We start from the raw sequence: 25,085 nt of genomic DNA on the forward strand, positions 1-25,085 counted from the left end.
GGAAGCCCGAATTTTCTGTTGAATGTCCCTGTGCTGCACTGATTAGAGCAGGGACTCAACACACCGCTGCATTAATGAGAGCCAATGATGGCCCTGGCTACTTTGTTAGGGAAGTCTTTGTTAAGAACCCAGAAAGGGAATCCCAGGAATTTTTTGCATCCACAGCGGGGAGTGCCAGCAGTCTGGGGAAGGAGTGTGGCAGAGCCTTGTTCACATGTCTCCGCACTTACAGGCCCATGGGGTGGGCTGGGGCTGGAGAAACTACTCGGAGTGTCCGGGGTGCAAGTGGTTCTGGTCCCAGCCCCCAAGGCTGTGCACCGCTCCCCTTTGTCCAGGACAGGAATTAACCGGGCGGAGGAGAAAGAGAGGCTCCCAGGGCCCTGCCGTCGGTGTCCATCCCACGGTGCGCAATCCCGTACCCACCTTTCTGTTATCCACCAGGGGCAGCAAGCCTGGCCTCTGCACCATTTCCCCCAGCTCAAGGTGTGACCTTCAAGGCACAGAGAGGTCTGGGCTCAGGGGACCAGCGCAGTGGTTTCAACTCTCTGCAGCACTGGAGCTCTGGCAGGTAAAAAGAGGAGTTGTGTGCAGTGGGGCCGGTGCCCCTCGGCTCCCTCTTCATTCCTGACTGTTAGCTGTGCTGGGAGAGAAGCAGCCTGTGATGGGATCCTGGGTGAGCACGAGGGGGAACGGCACAGAGGCGCCACGGCCAAGCGTGAGGCACGTGCTCTGTCCTGGTGGAAACTCCACCAAGTCAAGTGTGAGTGACCCCTGTCCATATGAGCTGGTGGTATCCTTCCAGAATGCGAGGGGAACGTGGCTGGCGACAAATCGATCTCAAAGTCAGGCTCAAGTCCTTTGGAGGCGCTGAGCCACTCCGGGTTCACTCTCCCGTGTTCCTTCCCGGGAAGGAGCGGGGGGCTCTCTCTGCTGTTCAGTCATTTTCTGATGTGAACGCTGAGACCTATTTCCCAAAGGTCCCCGGAGCTCAGCCCAGCTGTCGGGAGAGTGGAGGCAGCCCCAAAAGGCGAAAGCTGGAGGCTGGCTCCTTCTCTCCCGTGTCAAACCGCGTAAAAAGGTGTAGGAGTCAGGAGCAGGAGCAGGAGCAAGGAGCTGGAGCCGGAGCAGGAACAGGAGCAGGAGCAGCAGGAGCAGTGGCAGCGGCAGCAGTGGCAGGAGCAGCATCAGCATGCTGACGAGGTGGCCGAGTGGTGAAGGCGATGGACTGCTAATCCATTGTGCTCTGCACGCGTGGGTTCGAATCCCATCCTCGTCGGCCAGCCCAACAATGGTCAGAGTTTCTGAGTGTGAGCAGCTCGATGTGTGCCCCCAAGTAAGCCTTTGTTTTGAGAAGAGAGCTGCCTGAAAAGAACTTGCAAGGTTCTGAAGTGGCTCAGGACACACCTCAACCTCTTCTGTCTCCACACAGGCCAGAGGAACAAGGAGGGAAAGAAGGAGGGTCCAGGGAACTCGCAGGACGGCCAGCCTCTCCTCAGTCCCTGGGAAGATGATAGAGCAAAACGTCCTGGAAGTAGTTTCCAAACATAGCTAGCCCAGGAAGGTGGTTGGGAGTAGTAAGCATGGATTTACAAAGGAGAAGTCATGCTTAACCAAGCTGGTAGCCTTCTACGGTGAGGTGACTAGCTTAGCTTGGTGGAGCAGGGAAGAGCAGTGGATGTTGTTTACCTTGCCTTTCAGTAAGGCTCAACCAGCCACGGGAACGAAAAACAAAATACGCGTACACCACTTTCTGTCACAGCACGTTTCAAGTAAGATTTTTTTTCTCTTTTTATGGGAGGCATTGTGCTCTTATCTGTTCTCAGAATCTCAGAATCGTTGGGGTTGGGAGGGACCTCCTGGGATCCTTCAGTCCAAGCCAACCGCTCCAGCAGGGTCAACTTGAGCTGGTTGCTTAGCACATAGCCCAGCTGGGTTTTGAGTATCTCCAAGGATGGAGACTCCACAACCTCTCTGGGCAACCTGGTCCGCTGTTTGACCCGCCTCACAGTAAGAAAGTGGTTTCTTGCCTTGAGATGGAATTTCATGTGGTTTAATCTGTGCCCATTGCCTCTTGCGCTGCCGGTTGGTACTACTGAGAAGAGTGTGGCTCCCTCTTCATTGCCTTCCATCAGGTATGGGAAGAATCCCAGCTCTCACAGCCTCCCCTCATACTTCAGACACACCGAGCCCTTAGCCAGTTTTGTGACAAAGCAGGGATCTGCAGGGAAGACCCGTGTGGAGGCCGGAGTAGCCAGCAGCCAGCCCATGCCACCAAGGGATGTGCTGTCCCGGGTGCTCAGGAGCGACTTGGCAGGGGTCAGGGGGGACAGGGACGATCCAGCGTGGTTATGAAAGGCACAGAGGTGGCTGGAACCGCTTCCTGCCCACACGACCTCCCCTCTCTTACACACGTTTGCGCTTCTGCCTCTCTGGCCACCTGCCTTGCTCTCCCAGTCCCTGGACGTTTCCTGGGGATATCCCTTCCCCACGACCGCGGGGCTCTTGCTCTCCCCACCTTGCTCTCCTCTGGGCACGCTTCCCAGTAGTTTTGCAACTTCTAAGGATGCCTCGTGGCTCATGGTGATCAGCACCTGTGAGCAGCGTGCCTGGACGCGCCAGCGTGCAAACAAGATGTGAGAAGAGGAGAGTGGGCTTTGGCCAAGGGGCTCAGAGCTCAGAATGCTGCTGACCCCACCCCCCTACGCAACACCCCACCCCCCCCCCACCCCCCGCCAGCCTCGCATATCCCTAAGGCCTGCGAGCCAGGTAGAGGGGACCACTGCCCCCGCTGCCAGCCCAGTTGGGTCTGAATCCAGAGGGAGAGTCTGTGGGAGATGAGAAAGGGGCTGCCTGCTGCGGAGAGGTCAGCTTCTTCATCGGCACCTTAACCTCACCTGGACAGCCTCAGGGAAGAGAAGAAGAGCAGAACTCTTTCTCATCGACAGACGAGCTTGGCGGTTTGGACAGACCAGAAGGATCCCTTTCTGTTTGGTGGCTGCTGAGCCCAGGAGCCCAGCAGAGCTCAGGCTGCCACAGCTCCATGCCCCTAGGCCCAGCCAGCAGCGAGGCTGAGCATGCCTCCCAGGAGGCACACACACCCCTCCACCAATCCATGTGTACAACCCGTAGACACACGGCCGACCACACCGCCCAACAAAGGGCACTGAGAGCCTCATCCAGGTCCCCTTTCTGGCCAGGCAAGCATCCTCAACAGCAAACGATGCCTGAGTGACAGCCATGTTCTCCCATCTTCCCTCTACTTTTGCCACGTTCCTTCCTCCCGGTTCCAGCCTGGACCCTCCCTCCCTCCACCTCTGGTTCCTCCCGCAAAACATCCCATGCTGAGTCTCGTGCTGTCCTGTGATGCTCTTCCCCTGCACTCATCACAGTTTTCCAGTACTTAGAGGCCGCTGCAAAGAGGACGGAGACTCTCTCTTAACAAAGAGACGCATGGAGAGGACAGGGAGCACCTGGGAGGGGTTTCACCTTGATGTAAGAAAGACATTTTCTACAGTGAGGACAACCATTCGCTGCAACGGCCTCCCCAGGGACATGCTAGAGTCCCCATGACCGGAGGTTTTCAAGATGCCATTGGACAGGATGCTAGATAATCCCATGCAGGCTCCCTTTCCCGCAAAAGGTTGGACCGGATGGTCTTTTGAGGTCCCTTCCAATCAGGGCGATTCTATGATTGTATGACTATTTGGGAGAAACCCGTAGTTCTACCAAGGGAGGAACTCTTTTGGGCACTCAGCCGGCTGGGATTGGAGAAGAGGGGAGAACGAAACATGACTCTCTTGCAAAGCTGATGCCCAATGTCTTTAATGAGAAAAATCACAGGAAGATGGAAGAGGCGAGAGCTTAAGCAATGCCTTTTGGAGGCTGAGTAAAGCTCAGAGAAGTGCTGCCGTCCAAAGGAAAACCTCCACGCCAGGGGTGCTGCTTTTCCTTTTCCCCTTCAAGGCTCTGGCAAGTCATGCATCACCTAGACCCATTGGCACGGAAGGAAGGAGGAGGCATCGCATGGGGAGCATAAGGCGAAGCAGAGCAAGGCGGGGAAAGAGAGGGGCTTCCCTGGGAAGAGTCGGAAGGCCAGCGCGGGCCCCTTCCTCCAGGCGGAGCGGTTGGGAGCTCGGCTCCTCTGCAGACCATGGCCGCGCTCTCCGGGCTGGCTCCAGGGCTTTCCTGGCGGCTCCTGGCGCTCGACCGACCACGGGCCGGCAATCCACGGGCTTCAGCATAAGAGATTGCCCCGTCCCAGAGGCCCGCAGAGCCCACGGCCCAGACCGGACCACCCAAAGCCCCCCAGCCCCAGGGAGCCCCCAGAAGCGATGGGCACACTGCCAGCGCTGAGAGAGCTCCCCACGGCAGCTGACGCGGTGGACCCCACGGCTGTGCTCTGAGGGAAGGAGCTGAGGATTGGGCCCGGCAGCGTCACCAGGACTGGCGGGGGCTGGATCGCAACGCTGGAGTCGGCGCACCGGGTGACGCACGGCTCGTTGCAGCTGTTGGCAAGCGGGGTTGGGCCGCAGGCAGCTGGCAGGCACGGGCTGTAGCACGACATGTCTCGCGGAGGGAGGCGACCCTGCAAGACCGGGAGGGAGCAGAGGGCGTTAGCTGTCGAGCCCTTTCAGACCCGCAGCTCGGCTCCTCTGAGAGCGAACAGTTGCGTGGGTAGGGTCAGATCTCCCTGGGAAGTTCCTTTCCGTGCCAGGAGTGGCCAAGGCAGGTCGCTGCACTGTGGATGGGGGAGGAAGCACCTGGTGACCGGTCAGACGGTACTGGACGTCCAGCCTCAGACGTCAGCAGAGGCCCTGCTACAGAAGAGCCCAACTGACTGACTCCCTCTCGGAAGGGAACAAAGCCTTCCCTCTTCCCTCACCAACGCACCTCCCGGAAGAGGGCAGCACAGTGTATTTTCAAGCCTGGACCACGTACCAGAGGGAGCATGCACAGAAGGGAAGCAGTCCCCCTGACAGAAATCCCACCAGCAGGAAGAGAAGGAGTGAGTTCAGACTTACCAAGTTCACCGCGGAGAGCAAGGGAAGAGATGTGGATGGAAGGGCCTGGAGTGGCACAGGCTTTTTATCTGGTGAGCTAGTGCCTGAGGAGACCTGAAACACACCTTCTTTGTGAAGCACGTAAACAAAGAGCAATTTGAGGCTTGCAAAGCACAGCCAGGAGATGAAGAACTTGTCTCTTTCATCTGAAAGGTCTGGCTTGCATTTCCCTATTGGGTGAGAGCACGGTGATGCATTAGACGCTGGCTCCTCAAAGCAACGGTCATCTGAGGTCCCATGCCAGGTCCCAGGAACGGGTTTCAGTAGCTCCAGGCCCTGCATGTGGGTTGTGCCCATCCTTGCTGGGGAACGTGACTACCACTCTCAGCCAGGCCTTCAGCTGTGGAGCCCTCCTGACGAAGGCCACTCACGTGGGTCTCCTGCTGAAGGGCTGAGGCTGACCCTGAGAAACACAAGGCCCCACAGGGCCGTGGAAGGGCTCAGCAATCGGCCAAGCCCCGGCTGGATGCCTGTCCGGCCGAGGGACACGGAAAGGAGGGGACTCAGATCCCCAGAGGTGGTTGGAAGGTGAACGCCAGAGAAGGACCCTCTCTGAGATGGAGAGACGGGCCACTGTGTGAAGGGATGGGGGCACTGGGACCATTCCCAGAGGTGGCCAGGTAGCTCTGTGGTGGCCTCAAAACAAAGGAAAAAAGGGGGAGGGGGGCGGGGCGGGGGGAGGTCTTGTTCTACGGAAATCAGTCCATTGTCATTCTCAAAATTCTCATTCTCAAAGAGGGCAGGCAGTCAGTGCCAAGGGTGCAAGGTCAAAGTGGCTGAGGAGTGAACTCACAGGCATTTGACTGAGGGTGCTTTTCACTTTTCGCAAGGCTGGTTGCCTTGTGAAAAGTCCTGAGAAGGACACGCCCTCTTGTGGCTGCAGTTCAAAGCAGAAGGCGTCTTGCGGAGCAAGGATGGGCCTGTGCTGTCCGCTTCCTGCCCTCAGGTGTTACCACACGCCTGCTGGGGCAGGTGGATGCATGCGCCCTCTCCCGCTGCCTCAGCTTTGCTCAGGCGCAGCAAATGCCAGGCTCCTCATTGCGGTAGAGGAATGCCTCCCCACCCTTCCCGCACTCAGCAGCGGGGCAGGATGGCAGGCCAAGGAGGAGAGCAGCCCAGCGACGGTACTCACCGCCTGCTGTGGTGGAGCTGTGACGGGCTGTGTCACGCTCCTGTCTGGTGGCAAAGGAGGCTACGTGAGGAGCAGAGTGTCTGTCCTGGCCTCTGCTCCTCTTTGCATGACCTCTCAATTGCCAGAAGGGAGAGCAGAGAGGGAGGAGCAGCAAGGCTGTTCTTCAAGAAGAAGAAGAAGAAGAAGAAGAAGAAGAAGAAGAGGAGGAGGAGGAAGAAGAAGAAGAAGAAGCAGAAGAAGGAGGAGGAGGAGGAGGAGGAGGAGGAGGAGGAGGAGGAGGAGGAGGAGGAGAAGTTCTCTCTTTACCCACCGCGGCCTTTGGCACTTGCTGGTGCACAATAGTAGTTCGAGCGCTAATCCGTTAGTGCACCAGCCGGGAGCAGAGCAGCCATAGGGCAGGTCGTCCCATTTGGGGAGCTTCCCTCGGGGCTGGTTCGTGCTGGCAGCTTCCTCCGCGGAGACTGCTGTGGGCAACCCGTGCCTCTTCTGCGGGGCTGGGCCATGTCTCAAAGGGCCACATCTCGGGTCTTTGGGGGCCGGAAGAGACAGGCAGCCACTTCCCCACCCTTCAGTTGAGAACATGCTGGGGGTCGAGTGCCTCGCAAGTTCCTCACAGAGCCTCATAGCCTTTCAGGAGGGAGCATCACTGGCTGCTTTGTCAGTGCACTTCCAGTTCCACCTGGAAGAGCGGCACGAGGGGCTGCCTCCCACGCTGGCGCCATACTGACTCCTGGGACCTGTTTCGGCCTGTACGGAGGGAGCACGTTTCTGCTGTGAGCTGTGGCACTGGGTCGACCGTCCCGGCAGGATGGCACGACAGCCCCAGAGCACAGCCCTGCTGGAAACAACGGCAGAAGGGAGACAGAGCCCTCAATCCTTTGCAGGACAAGGCAACATCCCCCTTCCAAGACCCTTCCCCAAACGGCACGGCCGCTCGGGTGAGAGCATGGCCCATCTTCCCAAGAAGCACGGGCAGTGGGAGGCTTTTTCCAGGCAGCTCTCAGGGCTGGCGACACGCGCCTGGCCTTTGAGCTGCCCCAGACCTTTCCAGACCGGCACAGTCTCCTCTATGCCTCGTAGGGTAGCAGGGAGCACCACCTGGTGCCACTCAGCGGCTGCAGCCACTGAGTCCGGTGGTCTGTCACAACGGTCCGTCAAAAAAGCAGGCTCCCCAGGTCCTGGACACATAGGGGCGGCAACTTTCCTCAGTTTGGTCTGTGCTCCAGAAATGTCCGGGAGCGGGAACGTCGGGGCACGTCCGTGCTGTCCTTCTCTGGCAGCTGTTTCACCAAGGAGCATGACAGGATCTCAAGGAGTCACCAAGTGGTTGGGCAAGATGCTAACAGCCATGACAACGCTGTACAAAAAGCTGCATTTCTGCAGGAATGCGGACGTGAGGTTGCGCCTAGGGTCCTCTGCACGTCTGAATCCTTGTCCCCCGGAGCCCCCGATGCTAGCACGTGGATGATTTGCACCGAGGTGGGGCTGAGGTCTCTCATACTGCCTTGGCACTTTTTGGTGACTCACAGGTGACTCCGAGGTGGTCTGCTGGTGCCACCTTGCAATTAAAGGGACCCGAATGTGCCAATCCATCCCTGCCAGGGATGAGCCAGGGAAAACAAGCCAGACCCTCTGGGTCAGTGACCTGAACAAGCCAGCCGGCAATGATGCAAAGATGACTGTTGTTTGGGAAGACTGCGCCGAAGCAGACAGGCCCACTTGGCGATGGCTCACTTTCAGGCACGAGTCAGCAGGCTCCTTCACGGCTCTGCAGGGCCACGTTGAGCCGTTGCTTCTCCTCGGGAGAGCAACGAGTAAAGTCGTGGCAGGCAAGGCAAGGGCTGTGCAGTTCCCAGAGAAAACACTCTGGCCTTTCCTGACTGCAGACAGCAGCTGAACTGCGGGGCTCCCTTTGCACGGCTGGAAAGTGTGTGCGTCTCCGAGGCCTGAGGGGAGCAGAGATCTGCCACCGAGTAGCCTGATCCACTCCAGCAATGGCCTGAGTGGACACACATCCCTGCGCACAACGGGGTTTCTCTGCAGACCGCAGGAGGGCCTTGTATGACCATCGCCTTCCAATCACCCCGCGGGGGTCTGAGTCTCCTCGGTTCTCTGTCCCTCAGCAGAACAGCCATCCCACAGAGGCTCCCCTGGGCTCTGAGCAACTCCATAGCCTGCAGGCGCTGGTGTTGCTCAGGGTCGGCCTCAGCCAGTCAGAGAGAGACCCTTCTGAGTGGCCTTCAGGTGTGCTCCACAGGCAAAGTCCGATGTAAGTGGTGGCCACGTTCCCCGGGAAGGGCGGGGCGCGCACAACTCCTGCTCATGGCCTGAATCTGCTGCGAGGCTTCACCAGCAACTGGAATGACACCTCAAACGAGTGCTGGTCTGGGGAAGAAACATAATTGCTATCAACAAAATCACTTGAGTGCTACCCGGCATGAAAAGGGAGCCAAGCGTTTCAGGCAAAGGAGGCGTGTCTTTCATCTACCAGCAGAGCTCTGAGGAGCCAAAATTGCTGTTTCTCAACACGCTTCATGTTTGTGCCATTTTTCAGCTCCCCTGGGGCTCTGGGCCGCAGTATAAAAGTGTGCCCGACTCCCAGCTCCTCTGTCGTGCCTTCCTCTGCTCTGTGAAGTTGGTAAGTCCCAATTCATTTTGCCTCTTGTCTCCTCGCTTGGCAGGACAGTTTTTGTGGAGAGGGCTGCATGCATTTTGCCTCCCTTGTCCTCGGTGAATGGTCTAGGACGTGAAACAGGGCATTGGTTGGTTTCTTTGCCAGACGTCGTTCTTTCCAAGGCTCAGGACGTACGGCCAGCACTCCCTAAGCAATGGCCGGCCACTTCCTCCACCATCCGCAGTTCAGCAATGCTCCTTTTGCGTTCCTGGCATGACGAGGAGCTTCCTTGACTCGTGCCCCATCGCAAATCTCTCTCCGCTGAGCTCCCAGGCGCTGCCTGTCCTCAGAGGAGCCGAGCTGCGGGTCTGAAAGGGCTCGACAGCTAACGCCCTCTGCTCCCTCCCGGTCTTGCAGGGTCGCCTCCCTCCGCGAGACATGTCGTGCTACAGCCCGTGCCTGCCAGCTGCCTGCGGCCCAACCCCGCTTGCCAACAGCTGCAACGAGCCGTGCGTCACCCGGTGCGCCGACTCCAGCGTTGCGATCCAGCCCCCGCCAGTCCTGGTGACGCTGCCGGGCCCAATCCTCAGCTCCTTCCCTCAGAGCACAGCCGTGGGGTCCACCGCGTCAGCTGCCGTGGGGAGCTCTCTCAGCGCTGGCAGTGTGCCCATCGCTTCTGGGGGCTCCCTGGGGCTGGGGGGCTTTGGGTGGTCCGGTCTGGGCCGTGGGCTCTGCGGGCCTCTGGGACGGGGCAATCTCTTATGCTGAAGCCCGTGGATTGCCGGCCCGTGGTCGGTCGAGCGCCAGGAGCCGCCAGGAAAGCCCTGGAGCCAGCCCGGAGAGCGCGGCCATGGTCTGCAGAGGAGCCGAGCTCCCAACCGCTCCGCCTGGAGGAAGGGGCCCACGCTGGCCTTCCGACTCTTCCCAGGGAAGCCCCTCTCCTTCCCCGCCTTGCTCTGCTTCGCCTTATGCTCCCCATGCGATGCCTCCTCCTTCCTTCCGTGCCAATGGGTCTAGGTGATGCATGACTTGCCAGAGCCTTGAAGGGGAAAAGGAAAAGCAGCACCCCTGGCGTGGAGGTTTTCCTTTGGACGGCAGCACTTCTCTGAGCTTTACTCAGCCTCCAAAAGGCATTGCTTAAGCTCTCGCCTCTTCCATCTTCCTGTGATTTTTCTCATTAAAGACATTGGGCATCAGCTTTGCAAGAGAGTCATGTTTCGTTCTCCCCTCTTCTCCAATCCCAGCCGGCTGAGTGCCCAAAAGAGTTCCTCCCTTGGTAGAACTACGGGTTTCTCCGTAGTTCCTGGCCTCGAGAGCGCCTCGTCTTTCGCCCCTGACATCCCGTAGCAATGGTGACAAGGCCGGTTTGGGGTGAGAGCTCTTGCGGAAGGAGCCCCATTACTCATCGGCACGCCTCGACAGGCACAAAACACAGTATGAAGGAAGCCCGAATTTTCTGTTGAATGTCCCTGTGCTGCACTGATTAGAGCAGGGACTCAACACACCGCTGCATTAATGAGAGCCAATGATGGCCCTGGCTACTTTGTTAGGGAAGTCTTTGTTAAGAACCCAGAAAGGGAATCCCAGGAATTTTTTGCATCCACAGCGGGGAGTGCCAGCAGTCTGGGGAAGGAGTGTGGCAGAGCCTTGTTCACATGTCTCCGCACTTACAGGCCCATGGGGTGGGCTGGGGCTGGAGAAACTACTCGGAGTGTCCGGGGTGCAAGTGGTTCTGGTCCCAGCCCCCAAGGCTGTGCACCGCTCCCCTTTGTCCAGGACAGGAATTAACCGGGCGGAGGAGAAAGAGAGGCTCCCAGGGCCCTGCCGTCGGTGTCCATCCCACGGTGCGCAATCCCGTACCCACCTTTCTGTTATCCACCAGGGGCAGCAAGCCTGGCCTCTGCACCATTTCCCCCAGCTCAAGGTGTGACCTTCAAGGCACAGAGAGGTCTGGGCTCAGGGGACCAGCGCAGTGGTTTCAACTCTCTGCAGCACTGGAGCTCTGGCAGGTAAAAAGAGGAGTTGTGTGCAGTGGGGCCGGTGCCCCTCGGCTCCCTCTTCATTCCTGACTGTTAGCTGTGCTGGGAGAGAAGCAGCCTGTGATGGGATCCTGGGTGAGCACGAGGGGGAACGGCACAGAGGTGCCACGGCCAAGCGTGAGGCACGTGCTCTGTCCTGGTGGAAACTCCACCAAGTCAAGTGTGAGTGACCCCTGTCCATATGAGCTGGTGGTATCCTTCCAGAATGCGAGGGGAACGTGGCTGGCGACAAATCGATCTCAAAGTCAGGCTCAAGTCCTTTGGAGGCGCTGAGCCACTCCGGGTTCACTCTCCCGTGTTCCTTCCCGGGAAGGAGCGGGGGGCTCTCTCTGCTGTTCAGTCATTTTCTGATGTGAACGCTGAGACCTATTTCCCAAAGGTCCCCGGAGCTCAGCCCAGCTGTCGGGAGAGTGGAGGCAGCCCCAAAAGGCGAAAGCTGGAGGCTGGCTCCTTCTCTCCCGTGTCAAACCGCGTAAAAAGGTGTAGGAGTCAGGAGCAGGAGCAGGAGCAAGGAGCTGGAGCCGGAGCAGGAACAGGAGCAGGAGCAGCAGGAGCAGTGGCAGCGGCAGCAGTGGCAGGAGCAGCATCAGCATGCTGACGAGGTGGCCGAGTGGTGAAGGCGATGGACTGCTAATCCATTGTGCTCTGCACGCGTGGGTTCGAATCCCATCCTCGTCGGCCAGCCCAACAATGGTCAGAGTTTCTGAGTGTGAGCAGCTCGATGTGTGCCCCCAAGTAAGCCTTTGTTTTGAGAAGAGAGTTGCCTGAAAAGAACTTGCAAGGTTCTGAAGTGGCTCAGGACACACCTCAACCTCTTCTGTCTCCACACAGGCCAGAGGAACAAGGAGGGAAAGAAGGAGGGTCCAGGGAACTCGCAGGACGGCCAGCCTCTCCTCAGTCCCTGGGAAGATGATAGAGCAAAACGTCCTGGAAGTAGTTTCCAAACATAGCTAGCCCAGGAAGGTGGTTGGGAGTAGTAAGCATGGATTTACAAAGGAGAAGTCATGCTTAACCAAGCTGGTAGCCTTCTACGGTGAGGTGACTAGCTTAGCTTGGTGGAGCAGGGAAGAGCAGTGGATGTTGTTTACCTTGCCTTTCAGTAAGGCTCAACCAGCCACGGGAACGAAAAACAAAATACGCGTACACCACTTTCTGTCACAGCACGTTTCAAGTAAGATTTTTTTTCTCTTTTTATGGGAGGCATTGTGCTCTTATCTGTTCTCAGAATCTCAGAATCGTTGGGGTTGGGAGGGACCTCCTGGGATCCTTCAGTCCAAGCCAACCGCTCCAGCAGGGTCAACTTGAGCTGGTTGCTTAGCACATAGTCCAGCTGGGTTTTGAGTATCTCCACGGATGGAGACTCCACAACCTCTCTGGGCAACCTGGTCCGCTGTTTGACCCGCCTCACAGTAAGAAAGTGGTTTCTTGCCTTGAGATGGAATTTCATGTGGTTTAATCTGTGCCCATTGCCTCTTGCGCTGCCGGTTGGTACTACTGAGAAGAGTGTGGCTCCCTCTTCATTGCCTTCCATCAGGTATGGGAAGAATCCCAGCTCTCACAGCCTCCCCTCATACTTCAGACACACCGAGCCCTTAGCCAGTTTTGTGACAAAGCAGGGATCTGCAGGGAAGACCCGTGTGGAGGCCGGAGTAGCCAGCAGCCAGCCCATGCCACCAAGGGATGTGCTGTCCCGGGTGCTCAGGAGCGACTTGGCAGGGGTCAGGGGGGACAGGGACGATCCAGCGTGGTTATGAAAGGCACAGAGGTGGCTGGAACCGCTTCCTGCCCACACGACCTCCCCTCTCTTACACACGTTTGCGCTTCTGCCTCTCTGGCCACCTGCCTTGCTCTCCCAGTCCCTGGACGTTTCCTGGGGATATCCCTTCCCCACGACCGCGGGGCTCTTGCTCTCCCCACCTTGCTCTCCTCTGGGCACGCTTCCCAGTAGTTTTGCAACTTCTAAGGATGCCTCGTGGCTCATGGTGATCAGCACCTGTGAGCAGCGTGCCTGGACGCGCCAGCGTGCAAACAAGATGTGAGAAGAGGAGAGTGGGCTTTGGCCAAGGGGCTCAGAGCTCAGAATGCTGCTGACCCCACCCCCCTACGCAACACCCCACCCCCCCCCACCCCCCGCCAGCCTCGCATATCCCTAAGGCCTGCGAGCCAGGTAGAGGGGACCACTGCCCCCGCTGCCAGCCCAGTTGGGTCTGAATCCAGAGGGAGAGTCTGTGGGAGATGAGAAAGGGGCTGCCTGCTGCGGAGAGGTCAGCTTCTTCATCGGCACCTTAACCTCACCTGGACAGCCTCAGGGAAGAGAAGAAGAGCAGAACTCTTTCTCATCGACAGACGAGCTTGGCGGTTTGGACAGACCAGAAGGATCCCTTTCTGTTTGGTGGCTGCTGAGCCCAGGAGCCCAGCAGAGCTCAGGCTGCCACAGCTCCATGCCCCTAGGCCCAGCCAGCAGCGAGGCTGAGCATGCCTCCCAGGAGGCACACACACCCCTCCACCAATCCATGTGTACAACCCGTAGACACACGGCCGACCACACCGCCCAACAAAGGGCACTGAGAGCCTCATCCAGGTCCCCTTTCTGGCCAGGCAAGCATCCTCAACAGCAAACGATGCCTGAGTGACAGCCATGTTCTCCCATCTTCCCTCTACTTTTGCCACGTTCCTTCCTCCCGGTTCCAGCCTGGACCCTCCCTCCCTCCACCTCTGGTTCCTCCCGCAAAACATCCCATGCTGAGTCTCGTGCTGTCCTGTGATGCTCTTCCCCTGCACTCATCACAGTTTTCCAGTACTTAGAGGCCGCTGCAAAGAGGACGGAGACTCTCTCTTAACAAAGAGACGCATGGAGAGGACAGGGAGCACCTGGGAGGGGTTTCACCTTGATGTAAGAAAGACATTTTCTACAGTGAGGACAACCATTCGCTGCAATGGCCTCCCCAGGGACATGCTAGAGTCCCCATGACCGGAGGTTTTCAAGATGCCATTGGACAGGATGCTAGATAATCCCATGCAGGCTCCCTTTCCCGCAAAAGGTTGGACCGGATGGTCTTTTGAGGTCCCTTCCAATCAGGGCGATTCTATGATTGTATGACTATTTGGGAGAAACCCGTAGTTCTACCAAGGGAGGAACTCTTTTGGGCACTCAGCCGGCTGGGATTGGAGAAGAGGGGAGAACGAAACATGACTCTCTTGCAAAGCTGATGCCCAATGTCTTTAATGAGAAAAATCACAGGAAGATGGAAGAGGCGAGAGCTTAAGCAATGCCTTTTGGAGGCTGAGTAAAGCTCAGAGAAGTGCTGCCGTCCAAAGGAAAACCTCCACGCCAGGGGTGCTGCTTTTCCTTTTCCCCTTCAAGGCTCTGGCAAGTCATGCATCACCTAGACCCATTGGCACGGAAGGAAGGAGGAGGCATCGCATGGGGAGCATAAGGCGAAGCAGAGCAAGGCGGGGAAAGAGAGGGGCTTCCCTGGGAAGAGTCGGAAGGCCAGCGCGGGCCCCTTCCTCCAGGCGGAGCGGTTGGGAGCTCGGCTCCTCTGCAGACCATGGCCGCGCTCTCCGGGCTGGCTCCAGGGCTTTCCTGGCGGCTCCTGGCGCTCGACCGACCACGGGCCGGCAATCCACGGGCTTCAGCATAAGAGATTGCCCCGTCCCAGAGGCCCGCAGAGCCCACGGCCCAGACCGGACCACCCAAAGCCCCCCAGCCCCAGGGAGCCCCCAGAAGCGATGGGCACACTGCCAGCGCTGAGAGAGCTCCCCACGGCAGCTGACGCGGTGGACCCCACGGCTGTGCTCTGAGGGAAGGAGCTGAGGATTGGGCCCGGCAGCGTCACCAGGACTGGCGGGGGCTGGATCGCAACGCTGGAGTCGGCGCACCGGGTGACGCACGGCTCGTTGCAGCTGTTGGCAAGTGGGGTTGGGCCGCAGGCAGCTGGCAGGCACGGGCTGTAGCACGACATGTCTCGCGGAGGGAGGCGACCCTGCAAGACCGGGAGGGAGCAGAGGGCGTTAGCTGTCGAGCCCTTTCAGACCCGCAGCTCGGCTCCTCTGAGAGCGAACAGTTGCGTGGGTAGGGTCAGATCTCCCTGGGAAGTTCCTTTCCGTGCCAGGAGTGGCCAAGGCAGGTCGCTGCACTGTGGATGGGGGAGGAAGCACCTGGTGACCGGTCAGACGGTACTGGACGTCCAGCCTCAGACGTCAGCAGAGGCCCTGCTACAGAAGAGCCCAACTGACTGACTCCCTCTCGGAAGGGAACAAAGCCTTCCCTCTTCCCTCACCAACGCACCTCCCGGAAGAGGGCAGCACAGTGTATTTTCAAGCCTGGACCACGTACCAGAGGGAGCATGCACAGAAGGGAAGCAGTCCCCCTGACAGAAATCCCACCAGCAGGAAGAGAAGGAGTGAGTTCAGACTTACCAAGTTCACCGCGGAGAGCAAGGGAAGAGATGTGGATGGAAGGGCCTGGAGTGGCACAGGCTTTTTATCTGGTGAGCTAGTGCCTGAGGAGACCTGAAACACACCTTCTTTGTGAAGCACGTAAACAAAGAGCAATTTGAGGCTTGCAAAGCACAGCCAGGAGATGAAGAACTTGTCTCTTTCATCTGAAAGGTCTGGCTTGCATTTCCCTATTGGGTGAGAGCACGGTGATGCATTAGACGCTGGCTCCTCAAAGCAACGGTCATCTGAGGTCCCATGCCAGGTCCCAGGAACGGGTTTCAGTAGCTCCAGGCCCTGCATGTGGGTTGTGCCCATCCTTGCTGGGGAACGTGACTACCACTCTCAGCCAGGCCTTCAGCTGTGGAGCCCTCCTGACGAAGGCCACTCACGTGGGTCTCCTGCTGAAGGGCTGAGGCTGACCCTGAGAAACACAAGGCCCCACAGGGCCGTGGAAGGGCTCAGCAATCGGCCAAGCCCCGGCTGGATGCCTGTCCGGCCGAGGGACACGGAAAGGAGGGGACTCAGATCCCCAGAGGTGGTTGGAAGGTGAACGCCAGAGAAGGACCCTCTCTGAGATGGAGAGACGGGCCACTGTGTGAAGGGATGGGGGCACTGGGACCATTCCCAGAGGTGGCCAGGTAGCTCTGTGGTGGCCTCAAAACAAAGGAAAAAAGGGGGAGGGGGGCGGGGCGGGGGGAGGTCTTGTTCTACGGAAATCAGTCCATTGTCATTCTCAAAATTCTCATTCTCAAAGAGGGCAGGCAGTCAGTGCCAAGGGTGCAAGGTCAAAGTGGCTGAGGAGTGAACTCACAGGCATTTGACTGAGGGTGCTTTTCACTTTTCGCAAGGCTGGTTGCCTTGTGAAAAGTCCTGAGAAGGACACGCCCTCTTGTGGCTGCAGTTCAAAGCAGAAGGCGTCTTGCGGAGCAAGGATGGGCCTGTGCTGTCCGCTTCCTGCCCTCAGGTGTTACCACACGCCTGCTGGGGCAGGTGGATGCATGCGCCCTCTCCCGCTGCCTCAGCTTTGCTCAGGCGCAGCAAATGCCAGGCTCCTCATTGCGGTAGAGGAATGCCTCCCCACCCTTCCCGCACTCAGCAGCGGGGCAGGATGGCAGGCCAAGGAGGAGAGCAGCCCAGCGACGGTACTCACCGCCTGCTGTGGTGGAGCTGTGACGGGCTGTGTCACGCTCCTGTCTGGTGGCAAAGGAGGCTACGTGAGGAGCAGAGTGTCTGTCCTGGCCTCTGCTCCTCTTTGCATGACCTCTCAATTGCCAGAAGGGAGAGCAGAGAGGGAGGAGCAGCAAGGCTGTTCTTCAAGAAGAAGAAGAAGAAGAAGAAGAAGAAGAAGAAGAAGAGGAGGAGGAGGAAGAAGAAGAAGAAGAAGCAGAAGGAGGAGGAGGAGGAGGAGGAGGAGGAGGAGGAGGAGGAGGAGGAGGAGGAGGAGGAGGAGGAGGAGGAGGAGGAGGAGGAGAAGTTCTCTCTTTACCCACCGCGGCCTTTGGCACTTGCTGGTGCACAATAGTAGTTCGAGCGCTAATCCGTTAGTGCACCAGCCGGGAGCAGAGCAGCCATAGGGCAGGTCGTCCCATTTGGGGAGCTTCCCTCGGGGCTGGTTCGTGCTGGCAGCTTCCTCCGCGGAGACTGCTGTGGGCAACCCGTGCCTCTTCTGCGGGGCTGGGCCATGTCTCAAAGGGCCACATCTCGGGTCTTTGGGGGCCGGAAGAGACAGGCAGCCACTTCCCCACCCTTCAGTTGAGAACATGCTGGGGGTCGAGTGCCTCGCAAGTTCCTCACAGAGCCTCATAGCCTTTCAGGAGGGAGCATCACTGGCTGCTTTGTCAGTGCACTTCCAGTTCCACCTGGAAGAGCGGCACGAGGGGCTGCCTCCCACGCTGGCGCCATACTGACTCCTGGGACCTGTTTCGGCCTGTACGGAGGGAGCACGTTTCTGCTGTGAGCTGTGGCACTGGGTCGACCGTCCCGGCAGGATGGCACGACAGCCCCAGAGCACAGCCCTGCTGGAAACAACGGCAGAAGGGAGACAGAGCCCTCAATCCTTTGCAGGACAAGGCAACATCCCCCTTCCAAGACCCTTCCCCAAACGGCACGGCCGCTCGGGTGAGAGCATGGCCCATCTTCCCAAGAAGCACGGGCAGTGGGAGGCTTTTTCCAGGCAGCTCTCAGGGCTGGCGACACGCGCCTGGCCTTTGAGCTGCCCCAGACCTTTCCAGACCGGCACAGTCTCCTCTATGCCTCGTAGGGTAGCAGGGAGCACCACCTGGTGCCACTCAGCGGCTGCAGCCACTGAGTCCGGTGGTCTGTCACAACGGTCCGTCAAAAAAGCAGGCTCCCCAGGTCCTGGACACATAGGGGCGGCAACTTTCCTCAGTTTGGTCTGTGCTCCAGAAACGTCCGGGAGCGGGAACGTCGGGGCACGTCCGTGCTGTCCTTCTCTGGCAGCTGTTTCACCAAGGAGCATGACAGGATCTCAAGGAGTCACCAAGTGGTTGGGCAAGATGCTAACAGCCATGACAACGCTGTACAAAAAGCTGCATTTCTGCAGGAATGCGGACGTGAGGTTGCGCCTAGGGTCCTCTGCACGTCTGAATCCTTGTCCCCCGGAGCCCCCGATGCTAGCACGTGGATGATTTGCACCGAGGTGGGGCTGAGGTCTCTCATACTGCCTTGGCACTTTTTGGTGACTCACAGGTGACTCCGAGGTGGTCTGCTGGTGCCACCTTGCAATTAAAGGGACCCGAATGTGCCAATCCATCCCTGCCAGGGATGAGCCAGGGAAAACAAGCCAGACCCTCTGGGTCAGTGACCTGAACAAGCCAGCCGGCAATGATGCAAAGATGACTGTTGTTTGGGAAGACTGCGCCGAAGCAGACAGGCCCACTTGGCGATGGCTCACTTTCAGGCACGAGTCAGCAGGCTCCTTCACGGCTCTGCAGGGCCACGTTGAGCCGTTGCTTCTCCTCGGGAGAGCAACGAGTAAAGTCGTGGCAGGCAAGGCAAGGGCTGTGCAGTTCCCAGAGAAAACACTCTGGCCTTTCCTGACTGCAGACAGCAGCTGAACTGCGGGGCTCCCTTTGCACGGCTGGAAAGTGTGTGCGTCTCCGAGGCCTGAGGGGAGCAGAGATCTGCCACCGAGTAGCCTGATCCACTCCAGCAATGGCCTGAGTGGACACACATCCCTGCGCACAACGGGGTTTCTCTGCAGACCGCAGGAGGGCCTTGTATGACCATCGCCTTCCAATCACCCCGCGGGGGTCTGAGTCTCCTCGGTTCTCTGTCCCTCAGCAGAACAGCCATCCCGCAGAGGCTCCCCTGGGCTCTGAGCAACTCCATAGCCTGCAGGCGCTGGTGTTGCTCAGGGTCGGCCTCAGCCAGTCAGAGAGAGACCCTTCTGAGTGGCCTTCAGGTGTGCTCCACAGGCAAAGTCCGATGTAAGTGGTGGCCACGTTCCCCGGGAAGGGCGGGGCGCGCACAACTCCTGCTCATGGCCTGAATCTGCTGCGAGGCTTCACCAGCAACTGGAATGACACCTCAAACGAGTGCTGGTCTGGGGAAGAAACATAATTGCTATCAACAAAATCACTTGAGTGCTACCCGGCATGAAAAGGGAGCCAAGCGTTTCAGGCAAAGGAGGCGTGTCTTTCATCTACCAGCAGAGCTCTGAGGAGCCAAAATTGCTGTTTCTCAACACGCTTCATGTTTGTGCCATTTTTCAGCTCCCCTGGGGCTCTGGGCCGCAGTATAAAAGTGTGCCCGACTCCCAGCTCCTCTGTCGTGCCTTCCTCTGCTCTGTGAAGTTGGTAAGTCCCAATTCATTTTGCCTCTTGTCTCCTCGCTTGGCAGGACAGTTTTTGTGGAGAGGGCTGCATGCATTTTGCCTCCCTTGTCCTCGGTGAATGGTCTAGGACGAGAAACAGGGCATTGGTTGGTTTCTTTGCCAGACGTCGTTCTTTCCAAGGCTCAGGACGTACGGCCAGCACTCCCTAAGCAATGGCCGGCCACTTCCTCCACCATCCGCAGTTCAGCAATGCTCCTTTTGCGTTCCTGGCATGACGAGGAGCTTCCTTGACTCGTGCCCCATCGCAAATCTCTCTCCGCTGAGCTCCCAGGCGCTGCCTGTCCTCAGAGGAGCCGAGCTGCGGGTCTGAAAGGGCTCGACAGCTAACGCCCTCTGCTCCCTCCCGGTCTTGCAGGGTCGCCTCCCTCCGCGAGACATGTCGTGCTACAGCCCGTGCCTGCCAGCTGCCTGCGGCCCAACCCCGCTTGCCAACAGCTGCAACGAGCCGTGCGTCACCCGGTGCGCCGACTCCAGCGTTGCGATCCAGCCCCCGCCAGTCCTGGTGACGCTGCCGGGCCCAATCCTCAGCTCCTTCCCTCAGAGCACAGCCGTGGGGTCCACCGCGTCAGCTGCCGTGGGGAGCTCTCTCAGCGCTGGCAGTGTGCCCATCGCTTCTGGGGGCTCCCTGGGGCTGGGGGGCTTTGGGTGGTCCGGTCTGGGCCGTGGGCTCTGCGGGCCTCTGGGACGGGGCAATCTCTTATGCTGAAGCCCGTGGATTGCCGGCCCGTGGTCGGTCGAGCGCCAGGAGCCGCCAGGAAAGCCCTGGAGCCAGCCCGGAGAGCGCGGCCATGGTCTGCAGAGGAGCCGAGCTCCCAACCGCTCCGCCTGGAGGAAGGGGCCCACGCTGGCCTTCCGACTCTTCCCAGGGAAGCCCCTCTCTTTCCCCGCCTTGCTCTGCTTCGCCTTATGCTCCCCATGCGATGCCTCCTCCTTCCTTCCGTGCCAATGGGTCTAGGTGATGCATGACTTGCCAGAGCCTTGAAGGGGAAAAGGAAAAGCAGCACCCCTGGCGTGGAGGTTTTCCTTTGGACGGCAGCACTTCTCTGAGCTTTACTCAGCCTCCAAAAGGCATTGCTTAAGCTCTCGCCTCTTCCATCTTCCTGTGATTTTTCTCATTAAAGACATTGGGCATCAGCTTTGCAAGAGAGTCATGTTTCGTTCTCCCCTCTTCTCCAATCCCAGCCGGCTGAGTGCCCAAAAGAGTTCCTCCCTTGGTAGAACTACGGGTTTCTCCGTAGTTCCTGGCCTCGAGAGCGCCTCGTCTTTCGCCCCTGACATCCCGTAGCAATGGTGACAAGGCCGGTTTGGGGTGAGAGCTCTTGCGGAAGGAGCCCCATTACTCATCGGCACGCCTCGACAGGCACAAAACACAGTATGAAGGAAGCCCGAATTTTCTGTTGAATGTCCCTGTGCTGCACTGATTAGAGCAGGGACTCAACACACCGCTGCATTAATGAGAGCCAATGATGGCCCTGGCTACTTTGTTAGGGAAGTCTTTGTTAAGAACCCAGAAAGGGAATCCCAGGAATTTTTTGCATCCACAGCGGGGAGTGCCAGCAGTCTGGGGAAGGAGTGTGGCAGAGCCTTGTTCACATGTCTCCGCACTTACAGGCCCATGGGGTGGGCTGGGGCTGGAGAAACTACTCGGAGTGTCCGGGGTGCAAGTGGTTCTGGTCCCAGCCCCCAAGGCTGTGCACCGCTCCCCTTTGTCCAGGACAGGAATTAACCGGGCGGAGGAGAAAGAGAGGCTCCCAGGGCCCTGCCGTCGGTGTCCATCCCACGGTGCGCAATCCCGTACCCACCTTTCTGTTATCCACCAGGGGCAGCAAGCCTGGCCTCTGCACCATTTCCCCCAGCTCAAGGTGTGACCTTCAAGGCACAGAGAGGTCTGGGCTCAGGGGACCAGCGCAGTGGTTTCAACTCTCTGCAGCACTGGAGCTCTGGCAGGTAAAAAGAGGAGTTGTGTGCAGTGGGGCCGGTGCCCCTCGGCTCCCTCTTCATTCCTGACTGTTAGCTGTGCTGGGAGAGAAGCAGCCTGTGATGGGATCCTGGGTGAGCACGAGGGGGAACGGCACAGAGGTGCCACGGCCAAGCGTGAGGCACGTGCTCTGTCCTGGTGGAAACTCCACCAAGTCAAGTGTGAGTGACCCCTGTCCATATGAGCTGGTGGTATCCTTCCAGAATGCGAGGGGAACGTGGCTGGCGACAAATCGATCTCAAAGTCAGGCTCAAGTCCTTTGGAGGCGCTGAGCCACTCCGGGTTCACTCTCCCGTGTTCCTTCCCGGGAAGGAGCGGGGGGCTCTCTCTGCTGTTCAGTCATTTTCTGATGTGAACGCTGAGACCTATTTCCCAAAGGTCCCCGGAGCTCAGCCCAGCTGTCGGGAGAGTGGAGGCAGCCCCAAAAGGCGAAAGCTGGAGGCTGGCTCCTTCTCTCCCGTGTCAAACCGCGTAAAAAGGTGTAGGAGTCAGGAGCAGGAGCAGGAGCAAGGAGCTGGAGCCGGAGCAGGAACAGGAGCAGGAGCAGCAGGAGCAGTGGCAGCGGCAGCAGTGGCAGGAGCAGCATCAGCATGCTGACGAGGTGGCCGAGTGGTGAAGGCGATGGACTGCTAATCCATTGTGCTCTGCACGCGTGGGTTCGAATCCCATCCTCGTCGGCCAGCCCAACAATGGTCAGAGTTTCTGAGTGTGAGCAGCTCGATGTGTGCCCCCAAGTAAGCCTTTGTTTTGAGAAGAGAGCTGCCTGAAAAGAACTTGCAAGGTTCTGAAGTGGCTCAGGACACACCTCAACCTCTTCTGTCTCCACACAGGCCAGAGGAACAAGGAGGGAAAGAAGGAGGGTCCAGGGAACTCGCAGGACGGCCAGCCTCTCCTCAGTCCCTGGGAAGATGATAGAGCAAAACGTCCTGGAAGTAGTTTCCAAACATAGCTAGCCCAGGAAGGTGGTTGGGAGTAGTAAGCATGGATTTACAAAGGAGAAGTCATGCTTAACCAAGCTGGTAGCCTTCTACGGTGAGGTGACTAGCTTAGCTTGGTGGAGCAGGGAAGAGCAGTGGATGTTGTTTACCTTGCCTTTCAGTAAGGCTCAACCAGCCACGGGAACGAAAAACAAAATACGCGTACACCACTTTCTGTCACAGCACGTTTCAAGTAAGATTTTTTTTCTCTTTTTATGGGAGGCATTGTGCTCTTATCTGTTCTCAGAATCTCAGAATCGTTGGGGTTGGGAGGGACCTCCTGGGATCCTTCAGTCCAAGCCAACCGCTCCAGCAGGGTCAACTTGAGCTGGTTGCTTAGCACATAGCCCAGCTGGGTTTTGAGTATCTCCAAGGATGGAGACTCCACAACCTCTCTGGGCAACCTGGTCCGCTGTTTGACCCGCCTCACAGTAAGAAAGTGGTTTCTTGCCTTGAGATGGAATTTCATGTGGTTTAATCTGTGCCCATTGCCTCTTGCGCTGCCGGTTGGTACTACTGAGAAGAGTGTGGCTCCCTCTTCATTGCCTTCCATCAGGTATGGGAAGAATCCCAGCTCTCACAGCCTCCCCTCATACTTCAGACACACCGAGCCCTTAGCCAGTTTTGTGACAAAGCAGGGATCTGCAGGGAAGACCCGTGTGGAGGCCGGAGTAGCCAGCAGCCAGCCCATGCCACCAAGGGATGTGCTGTCCCGGGTGCTCAGGAGCGACTTGGCAGGGGTCAGGGGGGACAGGGACGATCCAGCGTGGTTATGAAAGGCACAGAGGTGGCTGGAACCGCTTCCTGCCCACACGACCTCCCCTCTCTTACACACGTTTGCGCTTCTGCCTCTCTGGCCACCTGCCTTGCTCTCCCAGTCCCTGGACGTTTCCTGGGGATATCCCTTCCCCACGACCGCGGGGCTCTTGCTCTCCCCACCTTGCTCTCCTCTGGGCACGCTTCCCAGTAGTTTTGCAACTTCTAAGGATGCCTCGTGGCTCATGGTGATCAGCACCTGTGAGCAGCGTGCCTGGACGCGCCAGCGTGCAAACAAGATGTGAGAAGAGGAGAGTGGGCTTTGGCCAAGGGGCTCAGAGCTCAGAATGCTGCTGACCCCACCCCCCTACGCAACACCCCACCCCCCCCCCACCCCCCGCCAGCCTCGCATATCCCTAAGGCCTGCGAGCCAGGTAGAGGGGACCACTGCCCCCGCTGCCAGCCCAGTTGGGTCTGAATCCAGAGGGAGAGTCTGTGGGAGATGAGAAAGGGGCTGCCTGCTGCGGAGAGGTCAGCTTCTTCATCGGCACCTTAACCTCACCTGGACAGCCTCAGGGAAGAGAAGAAGAGCAGAACTCTTTCTCATCGACAGACGAGCTTGGCGGTTTGGACAGACCAGAAGGATCCCTTTCTGTTTGGTGGCTGCTGAGCCCAGGAGCCCAGCAGAGCTCAGGCTGCCACAGCTCCATGCCCCTAGGCCCAGCCAGCAGCGAGGCTGAGCATGCCTCCCAGGAGGCACACACACCCCTCCACCAATCCATGTGTACAACCCGTAGACACACGGCCGACCACACCGCCCAACAAAGGGCACTGAGAGCCTCATCCAGGTCCCCTTTCTGGCCAGGCAAGCATCCTCAACAGCAAACGATGCCTGAGTGACAGCCATGTTCTCCCATCTTCCCTCTACTTTTGCCACGTTCCTTCCTCCCGGTTCCAGCCTGGACCCTCCCTCCCTCCACCTCTGGTTCCTCCCGCAAAACATCCCATGCTGAGTCTCGTGCTGTCCTGTGATGCTCTTCCCCTGCACTCATCACAGTTTTCCAGTACTTAGAGGCCGCTGCAAAGAGGACGGAGACTCTCTCTTAACAAAGAGACGCATGGAGAGGACAGGGAGCACCTGGGAGGGGTTTCACCTTGATGTAAGAAAGACATTTTCTACAGTGAGGACAACCATTCGCTGCAATGGCCTCCCCAGGGACATGCTAGAGTCCCCATGACCGGAGGTTTTCAAGATGCCATTGGACAGGATGCTAGATAATCCCATGCAGGCTCCCTTTCCCGCAAAAGGTTGGACCGGATGGTCTTTTGAGGTCCCTTCCAATCAGGGCGATTCTATGATTGTATGACTATTTGGGAGAAACCCGTAGTTCTACCAAGGGAGGAACTCTTTTGGGCACTCAGCCGGCTGGGATTGGAGAAGAGGGGAGAACGAAACATGACTCTCTTGCAAAGCTGATGCCCAATGTCTTTAATGAGAAAAATCACAGGAAGATGGAAGAGGCGAGAGCTTAAGCAATGCCTTTTGGAGGCTGAGTAAAGCTCAGAGAAGTGCTGCCGTCCAAAGGAAAACCTCCACGCCAGGGGTGCTGCTTTTCCTTTTCCCCTTCAAGGCTCTGGCAAGTCATGCATCACCTAGACCCATTGGCACGGAAGGAAGGAGGAGGCATCGCATGGGGAGCATAAGGCGAAGCAGAGCAAGGCGGGGAAAGAGAGGGGCTTCCCTGGGAAGAGTCGGAAGGCCAGCGCGGGCCCCTTCCTCCAGGCGGAGCGGTTGGGAGCTCGGCTCCTCTGCAGACCATGGCCGCGCTCTCCGGGCTGGCTCCAGGGCTTTCCTGGCGGCTCCTGGCGCTCGACCGACCACGGGCCGGCAATCCACGGGCTTCAGCATAAGAGATTGCCCCGTCCCAGAGGCCCGCAGAGCCCACGGCCCAGACCGGACCACCCAAAGCCCCCCAGCCCCAGGGAGCCCCCAGAAGCGATGGGCACACTGCCAGCGCTGAGAGAGCTCCCCACGGCAGCTGACGCGGTGGACCCCACGGCTGTGCTCTGAGGGAAGGAGCTGAGGATTGGGCCCGGCAGCGTCACCAGGACTGGCGGGGGCTGGATCGCAACGCTGGAGTCGGCGCACCGGGTGACGCACGGCTCGTTGCAGCTGTTGGCAAGTGGGGTTGGGCCGCAGGCAGCTGGCAGGCACGGGCTGTAGCACGAC

At 58.6% G+C, this 25,085-nt stretch overlaps 3 non-coding genes across 3 annotated transcripts; all 3 read left to right on the plus strand.

The window, feature by feature from the left end:
• The first annotated feature begins 1,194 nt into the window (after window positions 1-1,194).
• On the plus strand, window positions 1,195-1,276 carry TRNAS-GCU (transfer RNA serine (anticodon GCU)). Its single transcript has one exon. It is a non-coding gene; the product is annotated as a tRNA-Ser (tRNA).
• A 10,165-nt stretch (window positions 1,277-11,441) lies between these two features.
• TRNAS-GCU (transfer RNA serine (anticodon GCU)) lies at window positions 11,442-11,523 on the plus strand. The gene has a single exon. It is a non-coding gene; the product is annotated as a tRNA-Ser (tRNA).
• Window positions 11,524-21,717: 10,194 nt separating this feature from the next.
• TRNAS-GCU (transfer RNA serine (anticodon GCU)) lies at window positions 21,718-21,799 on the plus strand. Its single transcript has one exon. It is a non-coding gene; the product is annotated as a tRNA-Ser (tRNA).
• Window positions 21,800-25,085: the final 3,286 nt, after the last annotated feature.

Source organism: Pelecanus crispus, chromosome 12 (genome assembly GCF_030463565.1).
Source record: "Pelecanus crispus isolate bPelCri1 chromosome 12, bPelCri1.pri, whole genome shotgun sequence".
NCBI lineage: Eukaryota > Metazoa > Chordata > Aves > Pelecaniformes > Pelecanidae > Pelecanus > Pelecanus crispus.